At 35.9% G+C, this 19,340-nt stretch overlaps 1 protein-coding gene and 1 long non-coding RNA gene across 3 annotated transcripts in view; both read left to right on the top strand.

Moving 5' to 3' along the window:
- UMAD1 (UBAP1-MVB12-associated (UMA) domain containing 1) overlaps positions 1-19,340 on the top strand; it is a 244,108-nt gene that overhangs the window by 71,068 nt on the left and 153,700 nt on the right. The gene's annotated exons all lie outside the window — the stretch shown is intronic.
- Positions 10,944-16,608, top strand: LOC116557270. Its single transcript, XR_004271452.1, has 2 exons — positions 10,944-11,853; positions 11,910-16,608. It is a non-coding gene; the product is annotated as an uncharacterized LOC116557270 (long non-coding RNA).

The following is a 19,340-nucleotide window of genomic DNA, read 5'->3' as shown; positions in this document are numbered from 1 at the left end:
TTGAAGATTTTTGCATCTATGTTCATCATGGATATTGGCCTGAAGTTTTCTTTTCTTGTTGAGTCTCTGCTGGGTTTGTATCAGGATGATGTTGGTCTCATAAAATGATTTGGGAAGTATTCCCTCTTTTTATATTGTTTGGAATAGTTTCAGAAGGAGCGGTCCTCTTTGTACTTCTGGTAGAATTCAGCTGTGAACCCATTTGTACCTGGGCTTTTTTTGGTTGGAAGGCTATCAGTTGCTGCCTCAACATCAGCCCTTGTTATTGGTCTATTCAGGGTTTCAACTTCTTCCTGGTTTAGGCTTGGGAAGGTGCAAGTGTCCAGGAATGTATCCATTTCTTCCAGGTTTACTCGTTTATGTGCCTAGAGTTGTTTGTAATAATATCTGATGGTAGTTTGTATTTCTGTAGAATCTGTGGTGATATCCCCTTTAGTGCTTTTTATTGCATCTATTTGATTATTCTCTCTTTTCTTTTTTATTAATCTGGCAAATGGTCTATCTACTTCGTTGATTTTTTTTAAAAAACAAGCTCCTGGATTTATTGATTTTTTCGAAGGGTTTTTTGTGTGTCTATCTCCTTCAATTTTGCTCTGATCTTAGCTATTTCTTGCTTCTGCTAGTGTTTTTTTTGATCTTGCTCCTCTAGCTCTTTCAATTTTCATGATAGGGTGTCAATTTTAGATCTTTCCTTGCTTCTCATGTGGGCATTTATTGCTATAAATTTTCCTCTAGAAACTGCTTTAAATGTGTCCCAGGTATTCTGGTACATTGTGTCTTTGTTCTCATTGATTTCAAAGAACATCTTTATTTCTACCTTCATTTCATTGTTTATCCAGTCAGTATTCAAGAGCCAGTTGTTAATTACCATGAAGTTGTAGGGTTCTCAGTTAGTTTTTAATTCTGAGTTCTAGTTTGATTGCACTGTGGTCTGAGAGACTGTTATTATATCATTCTTTTGCATATGCTGAGGAGTGATTTACTTCCAATTATGTGGTCAATTTTAGAATAAGTGCGATGTGGTGCTGAGAAGAATGTATATTCTGTGGATTTGGGGATGGAGAGTTCTGTAGATGCCTATTAGGTTTGCTTGGTCCAGATCTGAGTTCAAGTGCTGGATATCGTTGTTGACTTTCTGTCTTGTTGATCTGTCTAATATTGACAGTGGAGTGTTAACGCCTCCCACTGTTATTGTGTGGGAGAGTAATTCTCTTTGTATGTAGTTAAGAACTTGCTTTATGTATCTGGGTTCTCCTGTATTGGGTGCATATATATTGAGGATTGTAATTACCTGTTCTTGTTGAATTGATCACAGTATGCCCTTTTTGGTCTCTTTTGATCTTTGTTGGTTTAAAGCCTGTTTAATCAGAGACTGGGATGCAGCTCCGGCTTTTTTTTTTTTTTTTGCTATTTGCTTGGTAAATCTTCTTCCGTCCCTTTATTTTGAAACTGTGTGTGTCCTTGCATCTGAGATGGGTTTCCTGAATACAGCACACCGATGGGTTTTGACTTTTTATCCAATTTGCCAGTCTGTGTCTATTGATTGGGGCATTTGGCCCATTTATATTTAAGTTTAATATTGTTATGTAAACGTGAATTTGATCTTGCCATTTTGATCCTAGCTGGTTGTTTGGTCCATTAGTTGATGCAGTTTTTTCACAGTATCAATAGTCTTTACAATTTGGTGCTTTTTTGGAGTGGGTGGTACTGGTTGTTCCTTTCTATGTTTAGTGCTTCTTTCAGGACCCCTTTTAAGGCAGGCCTGGTGGTGATGAAATCTCTAAGCAATTGCTTGTTTGCAAAGGATTTTATTTCTCCCCTGCTTATGAAGCTTAGTTTGGCTGGACATGAAATTCTAGGTTGAAAGTTCTTTTCTTTAAGGATGTTGAATATTGGCCCCCACTCTCTTCTGCACTATAGGTTATCTGCTGTGAGTCTGATGGGCTTCCCTTGTGGGTAATCCAGCCTTTCTCTCTGGCTGCCCTTAGCATTTTTTTTTAAATTTTTTTTTTTATAGGCATGTTGCTATACTATATATCCATGTCCAGCTAAAGCATTTTTTCCTTCATTTTGACCCTGGTGAATCTGATGATTATGTGCCTTGGGGTTGCTTTTCTTGGGGAATATCTGTGTGGTGTTCTCTGTATTTCCTGGACTTGAATATTGGACTTCCTTGCTAGGTTCGGAAGTTCTCCTGGATAATATCCTGAAGAGTGTTTTCCAGCTTGGATTCATTCTCTCGGTCACATTCAGGTACATGTATTAAACGTAGATTGGGTCTTTTCACATAATCCCATATTTCTTGGAGACTTTGTTCATTTCTTTTCCCTCTTTTTTCTCTAATCTTGCCTTTTTGTTTTATTTCATTGAGTTGATCTTCAGTCTCAGATATCCTTTCTCCTGCTTGGGCGATTCGGCTATTGAAACTTGTGTATGCTTTGCCAAGTTCTCGTGCTGTGTTTTTCAGCTCCATCAAGTCATTTATATTGTTCTCTAAGTTGTTTATTCTCATTAGCAGTTCGTCTGACCTTTGTTAAAGTTTCTTATTTTCTTTGCATTGGGTTAGAACATGTTCTTTTAGCTCAGAGATGTTTGTTATTACTCACCTTCTGAAGCCTGTTTCTGTCAATTCATCAGACTTATTCTCCATCCAGCTTTGTTCCCTTGCTGGTGAGGAGTTGTGATCCCTTAGAGGAGGAGAGGCACTCTGGTTTTTGGTGATTTCATCCTTTTTGCGCTGATTTATTCCCATCTTCATGGATTTGTCTACCTGTGGTCTTTGTAGTTGGTGACTTTCATATGGTGTCTCTGAGATACTTTTTGTTGATGTTGAAGTTATTTCTTTCTGTTTTTTTGTTTTCCTTCTAACAGTCAGGCCCCTCTGCTATAGGACTGCTGGAGGTCCACTCCAGACCCTGCTTGCCTGGGGATAACCTGTTGCGGCTGCAGAGCAGTAAGGGTTGCTGCTCGTTTCTTCTTCTGTTATCTTCATCCCAGAAGGGTACCCGCCAGATGTCAGCCTGAGCTCTCGTTTATGAGGTGTCTCTTTGCATATATGGGGGTTGTGGAGCTGCTTGAGGAGACAGTCGGTCCTTTATAGGAGCTCAAGTGCTGAGCTGGGAGCTCTGTTGTTCCATTCACAGCTGCTGGGCAGGTATGTTTAAGTCTTCTGCACGGGAACTCATAACTGCCTTTTTTCCCAGGTGCTCTGTTGTGGGAAGGTGGCGCTTTATTTATAAGTTCCTGATGTGCTGTTGCCTTTTTTCAGAAACGCCCTGCTCAGCAAGGAGGTAGCCTAGTCACAGTCTGCCAGCAGAGCGGTTGCTGAGTTGCCGTATGCTTTGCCCAGCTGCTGTGTGAACTTCCTTGTGGTGGTGTTTACAGATGCACAGTTAGAACTGTCTGAGTAATGGCAGGCTGCCTCAGTAATGGTAGACTGCCTCACTCAAGGTGGATTGCCTCTGTAATGGCGGACTGTCTCGTTAGTGGTGGACTGCCTTAGTAATGCCGGATGCCCTTCCCCCCACCGAGCTGGACCGTCCGGGGTCCAGCTGTGCTTGCTGCGAAACTGTCAATTCAGTGTTTCAGATTGCTGGTCTTTGTTCAGGTGGGATCTGCTGTGCCAGATCACCTCGCTCCCTGTTTCAGCCCACTTTTATTCAGTTGAATAGGCGGCTCTGTCTCACAGGGGTTCCAGAAGCCAGTTGAAATGGCTGCCCAGATTGGTGTGAGTTTTTGTGCGGAGAACTGAGGCGCCGGCTGAAACAGCTGTGCTGGAAACTCGTGGCGCTTTTCAGCCTGGTATCTCCTGGTTGGTGGGCAGTAAAAACTCGTTTGGAGATGCGGTGATCGTTTACCCTCTGCATCGTTCTCTTTGGGAACTGCACTCCGGAGCTGTTCCTATTCGACCATCCTGGCTCTCCTCCCTCACTTCTACCTTATCTCATTCTTATCTTTGAAGTTGAAACATTTTTAGTCAGTCTCTAGAAACAGTAACATGACTGTGTTAGGACACTAATTAATTAGTATTGAGGAGTTATTTTCTGATTATAAATATGTAACTATTGTATTAGCATTCCGTGGTTGGTAGGATTGCTGTTTGTGCACTTTTATTTGAGGAGACGGAATAAACAGGCAAAATCAGTTTTTACAACCGTGTGTGAATACTGGTCTGTACAGCAAAGATTATATTCAGTATGGTCGTAAACCCCTTGTCCGCCTACAATATTAATATGGAATGAATGTGATCACCAAGTTTTTGTTACTAAGAAGACTTCAGGTATCAAGTTAAATTTGTAACTATGGTAGTTTGTGCTTGCCTTGAATGACTTCTTTGGAAGTCAGAAGCCTTGTGTTCAGTTTCTAGCACTATCATCAATGCTACCTTGGGCAAATCATTTAAACATGTTGAACGTATGTTTCATTTGGCAGTGGGAATGCCATATGCTCTCAAATTGCTTCAGTGTGATTTTGTAAAAGTGAAATTGATTCTAAAATATGAATATATAAAGTGATTCAACCACTTATTAAGTAGAATGCATTGTATGTTTCATTAATCTAACAAATGATAAAAGAATAAATGATATTTGGGAACTGAAAAAAGACCTCTTTAGTTTTCTGTGATCCAAAATCTGGCTTTATTTTGCCTTAAAGCTATTCTTAGTGTTAATATATAATGCTTTTTAAAAATCAGTCAAGGTATCTTTGGGCATTTATAGTCCTCTGTTCAGAAATGTCATTAACTTGAAATATAAAGATGCTTTCTAAGGAAATTGGTTTGCCTAGCCAGATCTTTTAATGTAGTTATTTTGCTATGTGAGCTGTAAAACCCAAACATTGAGGCTGCTTTCCACAATGCCTTGTTGCCCAGACAGTGATGTCATGTTTTAAGCATGTTTAGTTTGCAAAGGTCCTGCTTTTGATCCTTTGGTTGTCACTTTTTAAATGCAGCTCCTCCTGAATTACAAAGGTACTGAAAGTAATTTGCTTCATTAAGGTCTGTTGCTGACACTGTTGTATTTCATTCGTCATTCTTCTCTTAGCCTCCTTCATTAAGACCTTATTCAAATTTGGATCATGGTTCTACTGTGACATCCATGCCATTATCATCTAAATAGCAATTACATATTCAAAAACAACAGCTTCTCCTTAACTGTCTGTAACTTAACATTTTACATGGATTCAAGTGGGAATTAAGAATAAAATGACTCTTTTCTTTGTGATTTACAACCCTCCCTTTCACCCTTGGTTTACTAGTTAATGTTGGATAGGCTACTTGTAGACGAAGGAAGACAAAATTATTGATTGCTCAGCTTTAGTTTAGTAGAGAGATATTTATTGTAAATTGTTTCTATATCAAACAGTTACCCAAGTGTCAGTGACCCTTATTCAATCACCCATATATTTATTAGATAGCATTTACCATTTTGGATATAATGGGATCAGGCTTAACACTCTATTAAGAAATTAATAAGATCTTTTACAAAAGCAGCCATGCTTTATAACTTGAAACATTGAAAGGAAACCTTTAAAAATGAGTCAACGTATTTGCACTTTGTAGGACACACCTTAAAAATAGAAGCAAACTCTATTAAAGTAGTAATACACTTCTCTTACTACTTCATTTTGGCCATCTTAAAATTATATTTTATAATTAGTAAATAAGCTGAATGACTGAAATGAACAACTACGTTTACTGGAGACCCAGTATTTCAACAGATAGAATGTTAGTACTTTTTTGCGCGTTAATATGTGGTTTAAAGGAAAGTTATAACAAGACACCAAATACATATGTGTATATACAAACATAGCCAGTTTTATGTTTTTAAGAAGTTTTTAGCTAGCAAAGTGTGTGTGTGTGTGTGTGTGTGTGTGTGTGTGAGAGAGAGAGAGAGAGAGAGAGAGACAGAGGCAGAGACAGAGACAGAGACAGAGGCAGAGAGGGAGAAAGAGAAGGGGAGAGGAAGAGAGAGTGTGTGGGAGGAAAAGAGGAGGGGAAGAGAAGACAAGAGGAAAGGAGAGTGCTATTACAAATACCAATTAGCTACTTAATAACACATCTTTCAGTGTCTTGCATAATTTATTATATATTTTATAAATTTCTGCATAGTTAAGGGATTTTGTAATGGTTAAAGAATTTTATTAGTTTTTTGAAATTTCTTTGTTTTTCTATCTATATGCTGACATTTATCTCAATTATATGTGTAAATAATGATATTATGCATGGCGTTACTTTTAGTGTGGATTTAAGTGAGATTCTAGACTATATTCTTTGTAAATATGAACATTAGAAACTTGTTCAATTGTGGGTCCTCATTAATTCAAGTCAGGAAGGCTCACCCTTTGTCCTCACACCATCTCTTAAGAAGATAAGTCCTGTGGATAAGCGGAGTGGTCAGATGTTGGTGTTCATTTAAAGCTTTACCACCCGAGGAGGGCAGAATGCTATAAAACAAAGCAGAAGGAACCGTCTGGAGAGAAGGTGAATGGTTAGGGGACTTGAAGTTGAAACAAAAGTCAGGCGCTGAGCATACAAGGGTAAAATGAGGCTTGTGGGATAAGAATGGTTTGCTCAGAAACCATCTTTCCCAAACAAGGGTCTGTTTGATATGTTCCTGTATTACATTTTATAATACTGTTTTGTTACCTGCTGAGGGTAAGATCTTTAAGGTGACATCTTACCAGGTATTATTCTTAGCTCTTGCTTATGCAAATTTCAATTTAAAAAATAACCTTTTAAATTTTTTTTTTTTTTTTAGTAATAAGGTATTCAGAACGACAATGTAATGAACACCTGTGTACCCACCAATTGGTTTAAGAAATATGATGAAGCATTAGCTCATTCATGCCAGATAAATAAAAAAATGAATAGTAAATAATCACTCAAACCCACCCAGTCTGATGTGATTTTTTTTGAAATTTTATTGAACATATAGATTCACTTAGGGGAGAATTGCTCTCTAGTCTCCCCCTTACTCCTACCTCAGAGGTAAATTCCACTCTTTAAATTGTTTTTTTTTTTTTAGTCTCTTTTTAAGTAGTGTTAACATATTTTTTGTATGCCTAGTTTTGTATGTTTTAGAACCATATATAAATGGAGTCATTCACAATGTATGTATAGTATATTCTTCGGCAATTTGCCTGTCACTCACTATCATTTATCTGGTCTCATCTGTATTGCTCCATGTATCTTTAGTTCTTTCATTTTTGTTTGACATTCCATTGATGAATATACCACAATTTATGTATCTGTTCTCATGATGAACATTTGGGGGTTTTGTTTTGTTTTCCTAAAAACAGTGCTGTTATTGAACATTAGTAGGCAGAAAAAAACAAAAACAAAAAAAACCTGATGTGTGTCTCACAGTTTATGCAAAAGTTGCTCAAAATGAAAGGACTAGTATCTAGAACATGTACTTGCAAAACTCAGCAGTAAAAAAAACAAAAATCAAAAAAACATAAAACCTGATTAGAAAATGGGCAAAAAACATGAAGAGACATTTCACTGAAGAGAATATATGTATGGCAAATAAACACATGAATAAGTGTTATTAGCCATAATGAAAATTAAATCCATAATGAGGGCTCTCTACAAACCTGTATCAGAATAGCTAAAATAAATAGTAATAACACCAAATGCTGGTAAAGATGAAGAGAAACTGGATCACTTATTGATAATAGGAATGTAAAATGGTACAATTATTCTATAAAACACTTCGGCAGTTTCTGAAAACCTGAAAGTATAGTTACTATATGACTCAGCAATTGCACTTTGGACATTTATCCCGGAGAAATTGAAGACGTATGTGCACATAAAAACTGAGTGTTTATAGCAAGTTTATTCATAATAGCCCCAAACTGGATACAAACCAAATATCCTTCAACAGGTGAATGGTTAAATGAGCTATGGTATAGCCATGTCATGGAATAATACTCAGCAAGAAAAAGTAACAAACTATTGATATATACAACAACCTGGATGAATCTCCAGAGAATTATGCTGAGTGAAAAAGCCAATCCCTAAAGATGATGTACTGTATGACTTCATTTATGTCACGTTCTTGAAATAACAAAAGTATACACAAAAAATAGAGAAATTAGTGGTTGCTGGTGGTTAAGGATGGGGTGAAAGTGAGAGGGAAGTGCATGTGGCTATAAAAGGATAACACTGGGAATTACAGTGGTTATGGTGATGTTCGTATCTGATCTGTATCAATGTCAACATCCTGTTTGTGGTATTGTACTATAGTTTTGCAAGATGTTGCCATTGTGGTAAACTGGGTAGAAGCTACATGGGATATTTCCATATAATTTTTCCAATCTGCATTTGAATCTACATTTATCTCAAAAAGTTCAATTAAAAGACAAAATAATGCTGTTACAAATATCCTTGTACCTCTGTCCTGGTGCACGTATGTAAGCTTTCCTCTAGATTTTTATTTCCAGGAGGAATTATAGGCTATGCACATGTTAACTTTAGTAAATAATGGCAAATTTTTTTCCCAAGCAGTATATGAAAATTCTACTTACACTATATCCTTTTTAACATGTAATATTGTGAAACTTAAATTTTTATCAGTCTGTTGGTTATAAAATGGTATCTTGTGTTTATAATTTTCATTTTCTTGTTTATAACGAAATTGGACGTTTTTATTTATGTTTAATAGTCATAGGTGTTTTTTTGCTCAGTAAAATCACTATCTCTTTTCCTTATTGTGTTGTCTATCATTTTAAAAATTGATACTAAGGGGATCTAGTTATGAATGTTGTGGCACTTTACAGTAATCCCGTTAATGACTTATGTTTCTCTTTTTAAATTATATCTATTAATGAAGAGAGAATTTAATGTGATGATTTTAAAATAAAACTTTTCCTTAACTTTTATATTTCAGTCTGATTTTAAAAGTCCTTTTTTGGAGATCAGAAAGTTATCTTCCTATAGCATCTTCTTAAAGCTCTATGGTTAACTTTGGTTATAGTGTGATACAGTGATCCAATTTTAATTTTTTGTTCATAAGGATAACCTATTTTCTTAGAACTATTTTGGATTAATTCATCTTCTTTTCTTTGCTTATCTTCCAAGCTCACTCTTACGTATATAATATATTTGGTTCTTCTACTTTATCAGGCTATTTTTCTGTCTCTGAGCTAATGCCATAAAGCTCGTTATATTACTATCCTTTAAAACCAACTCAACCTTCCTTTGTTGCCTGCTTTTCTATATGATGAATCATCAGCTCATTCATGCCAGATAAATAAAAAATGAATAATAAATGATCACTCAAACCCACCCAGTCTGATGTGATTTTTGTTGAAATTTTATTGAACATATAGATTAACTTAGGGGAGAATTGCTGTATTTACAACATTTACCCTTCTTCAGAAGTATATTTCTGTTCATTTACTTAGGTTTCCTTGATAAATTTTTATAAAATTCCTATACATTTTTCATAAAAATCACATTTCTTCTTTTGTCAGATTTATTCTTAGAGTGTTTTTTTTTTTTGTTTTATTATTGTGGTAAATATTTTTTATTATTTTTATTTTATTTTATTTTTTTTTTGAGACAGAGTTTCACTCATGTTACCCAGGCTGGAGTGCAATGGCGCGATCTCGGCTCACCGCAACCTCCGCCTCCTGGGTTCAGGCAATTCTCCTGCCTCAGCCGCCTGAGTAGCTGGGATTACAGGCACGCGCCACCATGCCCAGCTAATTTTTTGTATTTTTTAGTAGAGACGGGGTTTCACCATGTTGACCAGGATGGTCTTGATCTCTTGACCTCGTGATCCACCCGCCTCGGCCTCCCAAAGTGCTGGGATTACAGGCTTCAGCCACCGTGCCCGACCTAGTAAATATTTTTTAAATTGTATTTTCCATTTGTTGCCAGCATAGAAGCATGTAGTCAATATTTGTAGAAACTGTCTTGATAAAGTATTTACGTCTCATAATTCAGCTTTAGATTCTTTTGAATTTTCTAAGTAGATAATTATATCTTTGAATAGTGAGTTTTGTTTCATTCAAATCCTTATGGCTTTCATTTTATTGTTTGGTCTTATTGCATAGTCTAGGACATCTAGTATGTTGAAGAGAAGTGTCTAAGAAAACACCTTTTTCCCACTTCTGATTTAAAAAAAGATTATAATGTTTGCAATGTTTAACTACTGAATATAGTACATACTGTTTTTTGGGTTGCTCCTGATTGGCTAAAGGCTTATTGAAAAAACATAAATAGGCAGTGAGTGTTATTAGAATTAGTATAACATTTGATTTTAATAGACTTAACCTATAAACATTATCTGTGCCTGGTTGTTTCTTTAGTGGGTAGCTTTATGTACTGAATGAATTCTTTGATAGTTGCAGACTAGCCTAATTTGTCAGTTTGGTAAGATATTTTCCTAGGTGATTGCTTATTTAAAAATTATTCTAAATTTATATAGAGAGTTTATTTTTATTTTTATTTTTTAATGATGTCTTCTTACCATTTTTTAGTCTCTGGGATTTTCATTATGTTCCGCTCCTCCCCCCACTACAATATTGTTTATTTATTGCTTTCCTATTTATTTTCTTAGTGTTTTCAGAAGACCAGTTTTAGGATGTATTGTTCTTCTGTTGCATTTTATTTTCTGTTTCACCATTTCTTGCTCCTACCTTAATTACTTTCTTTTGCATTTTCTTTGGAATTTATTTTGTTAGTTTCATTTTAACTTTTTGTTGGTTGCTTGCCCTTGGATCATCATTTTTAAAGTTTTAAAAATTCTAATATGTTCATTAAAAATGCTCTGTATTCCCCTTTAAAAGCTGCTAAATAGGGCAGCTTTTAAAGTTTTAATTTGTGTTTTTCCATTTGTTTTTCATTTTACACATTTTTTCTCTTTTTAAAAACTTAAATTTTTTTTTTTTTTGGAGACAGGGTCTTGTCCTGTCACTCACACTAGAGTGCAGTGGCATGACCACAGACAGCCCACTGCAGCCTCAACCTCCTAGGCTCAAGTGATCTTCCCACTTCAGCCTCCTGAATAGCTGGGACTACAGGCATAGGCCACACACCTGACTCACACATTTTTCACTGTTAATACTTCTTTGCTGAGTTATTTTTAAATGTTTCAGGATTTCCAAAAATTGAGTTTTTTTGTGTTATCTTTTTGGTGAAGATTTTCAATTTAATGAGCTGTGGTCAGAGAGTGTAATACAAATGATAGAAATTCCTAAATGTGTTGAGACTTGAATCATGGCCTGTTCTCAAAGAATAGCATATCAGTCTTAACTGACCTCCACTATGTGACTTTGCATATTGACCAGCATTTCCAACTTTTCTATAAATCTTTGGATGCTGACAGCATCTAGTCTGTTCTTTGATGAGCAGACTTGGCTTTGGCTGTTCCAGCAGAGTGCTGTTGAAGTATCAAGGTGTTTGGTATGCTTCTAAATGTATGTACTTGTTATTATAATTGCATGATTTAATTAAAATATGATTTAAGAGGTAGTACTTAAACATGAATAAAGAGGGAATTCTTATATCTGCGAAACTTTGTTAAATGTTTTGGAAATAATCTCTGCGGTTTAATTGCTAAAATAAAAAAGGAGCTGTATTTACGTGTGAGTAAGATCTGGAATCAGTTGTAGATTAATTTTGTAAATATCTTTAAATTCTCATTTGCTTAAAAATAGTTGGGTATTGTGTACAATGTATTATATGTTGGACTTATGTAAGAAAGGCTTAGAACTCTATAATAGGTCCCTAACTGCAAGTAAAGACCTCAGCTGAAAACTTTCCCCCTGTGGGAAGGTTAAAGCAAGTAACAGGATGGAAGCTGGGAGAAAGTCAGCATTTAGGGTGTTGGGCATTTGTATAGAGTAATTGTTTATTTCCTCATGGACTAGTTGTTCAAAATTTTCCATTTTTTTTTTAGTTGATAGCAATACTTGCAGACCTGTTTTACCATGTAGTTGAAATAGTTATTCAAAATGATAACCTAGAAAAGCAGAACAGGGACACTAGAATTAAAAACAAAAAACTCTACAGAGGAATTACAGTTGCCATAGTCAGCAATGAAATTAGAACTAACAAACTGCAGTTTTTTTTGTTGTAGGCAAATTCAGAAATCTTATAACTTTAAAAAATACATCATACTTTTTTAGTGTTTTATGAGATGGATTCTGAATTATAGAATGTCTCACCATTAATATGCACATTCAGCATAGAAACAGTTAAAGAAAATAAACTTACCTGAAACAATTGTTCTTCCTGTGCATTGTCGTCACATCCTTTTTCTGAGGACCTGAGACAAAATGAACTACAAGTAGGATAAGAACTGAAAAATTTTCACCAGATTTATGAATGCAATTTTATCAATAATCTTGGTGAGTGGTAGTGGCAGAAGAGTTGACCTTACAGCTTATAGCTAGCTGTTAGAATAGCTAACTTAATGAATTTTCTCCTAAACCTGAAACTCGAAGATATTGACAACCAACACTAGTTCCCTGATAAGTAACTTAGGGATGTGCACTCTTATTTCAATAATTACTGCTTCCATAAATTATATAAACATTCATGCATTCAGACAATATGTGAATATTTCTGTGTGCTAGGTGATGTGCTGGGTGTTGGGTATGCAAAGATGAACAGTACAAAGAAGAGCTCTGTTTTCATTCAGTTGAGGATAGAGTTTTTCAATAACAATTATTTTTTAAAATGAAAATGAAGATCCACAGATTTCCAGGAAAAAAAAAAGAAAATGACCTAAAAGACATAGCTTTACCATTGAATAGAATATCCTTCCTCTAATGCATGAATCAGAGTATGTAAAGAGAAGATGTAAAAAAGAGCTTTGAGTTTTAATTTGGGAAAAGAAGTATAAGACAGTAGTAGCAGCCATATAAAATAGAATAATATCAAACATTTAAAAAATGGTATAGTGAAGCATAGAGCAAAATTTACATTTAAGCATTTACTAAACTTTGGTAAAAACTATGATTTAAAAATATCCTTAACTGTAAGGAGGTAGTATAAAACATAGTTTGTTGCAATTGTATATTTATTTTTACTTTTAAGTATCAGACAAATTGATTCATTTTTTAAATTCGAAACTAATATATGTCAGACATGGTTACAGTTAAAAAATTATTTTTTGAAAATGAAATTGTGGATGCAGAAGGCAAACAAGCTGTAGCAGAAAAGGATGGATTTAATATGAAGAGGAGGAGGAGATAAGAGCAATCCAGAGGCAAATATTACTCATGCCATTGGTAGTTATACATGCTCTAGAAATAGTTCTATGTTGTATTGAATATCAGCTTGAATCAGGATTTGGTATTACTACAACATGGGAAGAAGCAAAGCCAAGAAAAATTATATTTATTCTTATAACTCCCAAGAGATACAGGAGCTAGAAAGAAATTATTTAGGCAGTTAGTGAGGGTAGGAGAGTCTTTAGCAAGGTTTCCTTTTTAATGAAAAGCAGCCCCCAAAACATTTCTTTTAACAAAGGACAGCCTGAAAAATTGAGCTGCAGACATAGATAAGCAAGCTGGAAGCTTGCACAGGTAAATGCTGGCAGTTGTACCAATAGAAAAGGGCTACTTGGAAGCTGGTGTGTTCAACATGGAGGCTCACCTTACCTTTTCTTTGTCACCACATGTGCGATAAAGAGGCAGGCAACATGGCGTTGGCCAGGTAGTGAACCCATCTGTCTAATAAAAGATTAAGATGGGGCGGCCAGGTTCTTCCGAGGCTATGTAAGTGGCACACCTGGTCTGACCGGTCTCTCCAGCCCTATGGAGACACGGCCTCCTAAAAAACCAACCACATTTTGCCACCAACGCTTCCTCTGCACAAGGAGGGGAGCTTTTCTCTTTCTTTCACCTATTAAACTAACACTCTTAAGCTCACTCCTTGTGTGTCCTTGTCTTGACTTCTTTGGCAGGAGACGACTAACCTGGAACATTTACCTCAAACAACGCCGCTACTTCCAAAGTACTTACTTTATTAAATGAATATGGTTTGTTTTGAGTTAAAATGTTTAAGGTATGCATATATTTTTTCTAACTTCTCACCTTAACTGATTTTTTTATTAAATGAAGAAATGGTCTCAATCACATTGGCTAACATGGCCTCTACTTATTTTAATTCATCTGGTTTTCCCACTTTAGGGGATTAACAGTATGGAGTACTTGCGAAACTGCTTGTATTTGTAAAGAGTAAAATGCAGTTTAAATAACAAAGAAGTTAGTTTGTAGTTCAGAAACTGTGGCCTGGTTCAGAGTGTGAGTTTGAAATTTTGTCTTTAAGATTTTGTTTTTATTTACCACCACCTTTTATGCTTAAGTTTATGATTGGTCATAATTATCCCGTTGACATATTCTGTTATGTGAAAATCTGTGTAGGAAACCTCTCTATTAATTAAACCTGATGTTTAATTATAATATTAAGAGTCACAAAGTACTGTAGATTCTCTTCGTCATAGTTATTTTTAGACTTTAGGGAAGTCTAGTTTTTAGAATTGACAGTGTTTTTTATTTTTAGCTGTGTGTTGAATAACCTATGATATATCATTCACTTATTAACTTCACATTTTTGTATAATAATAAGTTTTAGATCAGATAAAGTAAAACTGGCATTAATTTGGGAAGGAGAAATTGCAGAACTTAGTGATTTTTTGAAATAATGTGTCAACTATAACTTGAAGGTGTTATTTTTATCCCCAAGGATGTTTTGAAATATACTGATTTGAATTTCTTATGATAGACTTTATTTTAACCATAAAACTATTTTGATATGTTTTATAATGCTGTGATACTGTATGCATGGTGAGGACATGGGTTGTTTGTTCTTACCACCATATTCCCAGCACTAGTGTGGAATGAATGAATAAGAAACAAGGGAGTAAAATGCATAATCCTGACTATATATGTCTTCAAAATCAAGTTATTTTGAAGGAAAAAACTATGTATCCAACAAATTGAAACAGATACTTAACAAAATTAAGACTATTTTAAATGCGTGTTGTACTCTTTGGCATTATTTTTCACATCCAAAAATCTCTTGGAGCCTCTTCTCTGAGTAGCTTCTGTGAATCTGATGATGCTAGGATTTTATTTTTTCTTATATTTTAAAATTCTTCTGATTACATCATCTCTTTAGACATCGTTCTTGACAGATGGCATTTATTAAATATGGACAGTAGCAGGCAGTTAAAAAGACCTGCCTTAGATAGGCAGGAACCTTTCTTTTTTCTTTCTGATTCTCAAAGCAAACCAGTGTAAGCTTTATTTAACTTCTAGATTAATTTAAAAAGAAATCTCTTTAAATTATGATTCAACAGGTATAGGGTGAAGTCGGGGAAATGCATGTTTTTAAAGCTTCCCAAGTGATTTTGATCATCAGTCAAGTTTAGAAACCCCTGATTGCAATTAATTTCCTTAGGATATACTCATATATTTAATTCCAAACAGGAAAAAAAATTGAAATTTAAAAAAATAAAAAGTATTTTTAGAGATGACATAACTTTGCTTTTATTTTGTTTAAAAAAACTTTAAGTTTTTTTTTTTTTTTTTTTTCCCTGCGTTTTTATTAATTATCAAGTTCTAGTGAAGGCTTAGAAACCTAAAAACACCTTTGGGATGGATTCAGAAGATCCAAAAGATACGATGATCAAATATGATCAGCAAGCTTTAGGAGAGGATCACAAATACGTGATTTTGAAGTCTCTTCTGTTTAAAACCAATCCAAAGTCTTGAATTTAATCCAGTATATAGTATGCTACAAATGGAAAGATTAAACTGGAGCAATATAATTAGGGTAAGCCATTGCATCTGCACTTGTATTGCAGCAACTGAATTTGAAACCAGCTGCAAAATGGTGACTAATCTGTCTGGCAAGCCCCACATGAGAGTGTAGTACAATAAACCAGCTTCAGCCTCATGAGCACGTGTTTCTTCAACTTGCCTCTGAGCAGGTGATGGTGATGATGCAATCTGATTATACTTTTGACTGTATTCTAACCATAGTCGACAGTAGAGACTCACAAGGGATTTCACAAAAGACTTAAAACTATGTATTTTTTCAGATAAGTTGAACTATAGACAGCCATAGAAATTAGTAATTTTTTTCACCTTAGTGACTGTCGTACTTTGCAGTACTTTATAATCTTAAGTTTAGGAGGCTTTAGTTTTCATGTGCGAACAGAAGATGAGAAAAATAATGTGGAAAGAAAGTACTTGTACTTGGAGCTCTTATTCTGAATTGTTTACAACTACTTACGCTGATCAATTAAAATAATTAAATTGTCCAGACTATTTAATTCTGTACAAACAAGAGATGATAAATCAGTGTACTGTGTTTAAATGGTACACTAACCTTTCCACATTCAGGGATGTACCTCCCTAGCTATAACCTACCCTGATGAGGTGATATTTAAGTGTCTTGAACATTAAAGGTGTTTAATAAATACTCAGTTTGACTTGGACTTGAGCCTTTATTTTCGAAGGGAATATGTTTCTTCTTCCATTGTACCTCAGAGGGACTTGGTAAGCATGAATAAAGCCATCTGTTTGAAAATATATGTGTTACAGAAAAAAAAAAAAGTGCTACAGGACCTAAAATGTATTATTTCACATGTGTAGTTCAGAAGTATAGTATTTATAAATTGCTTGTTAATGTTAATTGTAAATAGCTAAAAAAAATATAGCTTGCAATAAAGGACATAAGAACATTAAAATATAAAGCTTGTAAACTATGCACCCCTGAGAATAAAGGGGGAAATGGGGTGTAAAAGCTCTAGACTGGTGGCACTCAAACTTGCTGTATAGCAGAATGACTTTGGCTGCTCGTCAGAAGTGAATAAGCCTGGGTCTCATCCCCATCACTTCTGATTTTATAGGTTTGGAGTGGGTCCCAGGCATCTGTGTTTTTAATCATTTCCCTTCCTAACTTACTCCCTCCATTCAAACTTGAGAAACACCCAGACTACTGTAGTATTGTGGTACTGTAGACGACTGAGTATTAGTTTAGTACTATAGTGCAGACTAGTAAGCTTCCTAATTGCCAAACAAAAGAAAATTTTTTACTATCATCAGAAGAAATAAACTTTTTTCATGGTAACTATAAAAAGACTTTTGAGAAAAAAAAAATCATCTTCAATAGTGATTTTGTAGAAGAAGCCAATTTGTTTTTTTCATATATTTAAATTTTTTATAAAAGCAAGGAGTATTTTACTGAATAATTACAAGCCTTCAGTGAAGGCCAAGTGCAGGTGTGCTGCCTTCTGGTAATCCAGACCAGGTGGTTAGTATGTGTTGTGGGTTGAATTCTGTCCCTCAAAAAGATGCATTTGAGACTTCATCCCCAGTACCTGTGAATGTAACCTTATTTGGAAATAGAGTCCCTTTGCAGATAGAATCAAGTTAAGATGAGGTCATACTCATTGGAGGGGGCCCTCCTTCAGTGTTTGATATCCTTATAAGAAAAGGGAAATTTGGACAGAGGGGGACACACACAGAGGAAGTGGCCATATGAGAGAGGCAGAGATCGAAGTGATGCCACCACAAGCCAAGGGACACCAAAGATTGCAAGCAACCACCAGAAGCTAGGAAGAGGCAAGGAAGGATTCTTTTCTAGAGACTTCAGAGAGAGAGCACAGCCCTATTGATACCTTGATTTCAGATTTCTAGCCTCCAGAAATGTGACAGAATAAATTTCTGTTGTGCTAAGCACCAAGTTTGTACCACTTTGCTATGGTAGGTTTAGGAAACCTAATACAGTATGTGAATCACTTTTACTCTCATTTGGCTTTTTGACCACTACTGGAGAGAAAAAAAAATAGTAAAGTTTCTCTTCTCAGATATTTCATATGTGTATAGAGGTTCATGAGCTCTGGACCTGTCATTGTGGTCAAGTTTGACTTCTATTTTAAATGTTAAGGAACCTGCATGAACACCATACTACTGCTGCATAATTGTGAGCCCTGGGGGATACTGCCATTAGGAACCATTTTTCCTTAAAAAGAAGCTCGTTCATTTGAATAAGTACCAAATGGAGATGTCAGAGTTACGTTTCATAAAATATGGAAGAGACTTTGTCATCAGCAGAAACTGGTCACTTTCATGATCTTCTGCTGGAATGAAAACTTGCTTCTACTGCAGGAAAGATCTCTGCAGAGGGAGTGAATCAGCATCTGTGCTGAGTCTTCCTCCTTCTTGATCTTTTTTGTGACTGCCTTGAGGATTTTGCTACCTGTCCTCTCAGGGATTTTATTGAACTCCCCACCTCTGTTGGTTAATACTGAGTGTTCACTTGATTGGATTGAAGGATGCAAACTATTGATCCTGGCTGTGTCTGTGAGGCTGTTTCCAAAGGAGATTAACATTTCAGTCAGTGGGCTGGGAAAGGCAGACCCACGCTTAATCTGAATGGGCACCATCTAATCAGCTGTCTGCTCGGCCAGGATATAAAGCAGGCAGGAAAATGTGAAAAGGCTAGACTGGCCTACCCTCCCATCCTACATCTTTTCCCATGCTGGATGCTTCCTGTCCTTGAACAGCGGACTTCAGGTTCTTCAGCTTTGATCTGCTTAATATGATTAGACCCAAAAATGCTAGGGACTCTACTTCTAATAGTATTGTATGGAGAACTCTGATAGTCCTTGGCATGAACTATTTAGAGAGTAATGCAAAATAAATGCATTTGACACTCCTGATTCACTGCTCGTGGGAGGCAAAGAGTTTAGTGACTCCGTACATAATACTTCTGGCTATATTTAGAGAACCAAGAAACATAATGAAGTCGGTTGGTTGCTCCTAAGTTCACTGGACAAAGTGATGAAGGAAAATGATGAACTCAGGGATTCTAACTCCTGGCTGCAGAAGCAGATACTGAGCCTTAAGTCTCCTAAGATTGCCCTTAGTGAGAGTCTTATCTCCCTTAGTGAAAGAGCTGAAATTGTGGAAAAACAGACACAAACTCTTATCATGCGAGTGGCTGATCTGCAACGAAAGATGTGTGCACAGCCTCACCAGGTGTCTACTGTTAAAGTGAGGGCATTAATTGAAAAAGAATGGGACCCTGCAACTTGGAATGGGGATGTGTGGGAGGACCTTGATGAAGCTGGGGACACTCAGCTTGTAAACCCTGATGAACCTTTTTTTTCCAGAAGAAGCTGCTTCTCCATCCCTAGTATTGGCAACATGCATTCCCGAACCCACACTGCCTTTGGCCTTTCCACCTTTGTCTGAAGAGATGAACTCTGCACTGCCTGAGGCAACATGATGGCCTCCCGTGAGGCAGTTGCCAGGCAAGATGATGTTGATTCTCAGGAGCCACCCAATACCCCTGTTTGTTTCTAGAC

Source organism: Sapajus apella, unplaced genomic scaffold, assembly GCF_009761245.1.
Source record: "Sapajus apella isolate SASKATOON/1434 unplaced genomic scaffold, GSC_monkey_1.0 scaffold19, whole genome shotgun sequence".
In the NCBI taxonomy this organism is placed as follows: domain Eukaryota; kingdom Metazoa; phylum Chordata; class Mammalia; order Primates; family Cebidae; genus Sapajus; species Sapajus apella.
This window is presented reverse-complemented; position numbering and strand designations above follow the sequence as displayed.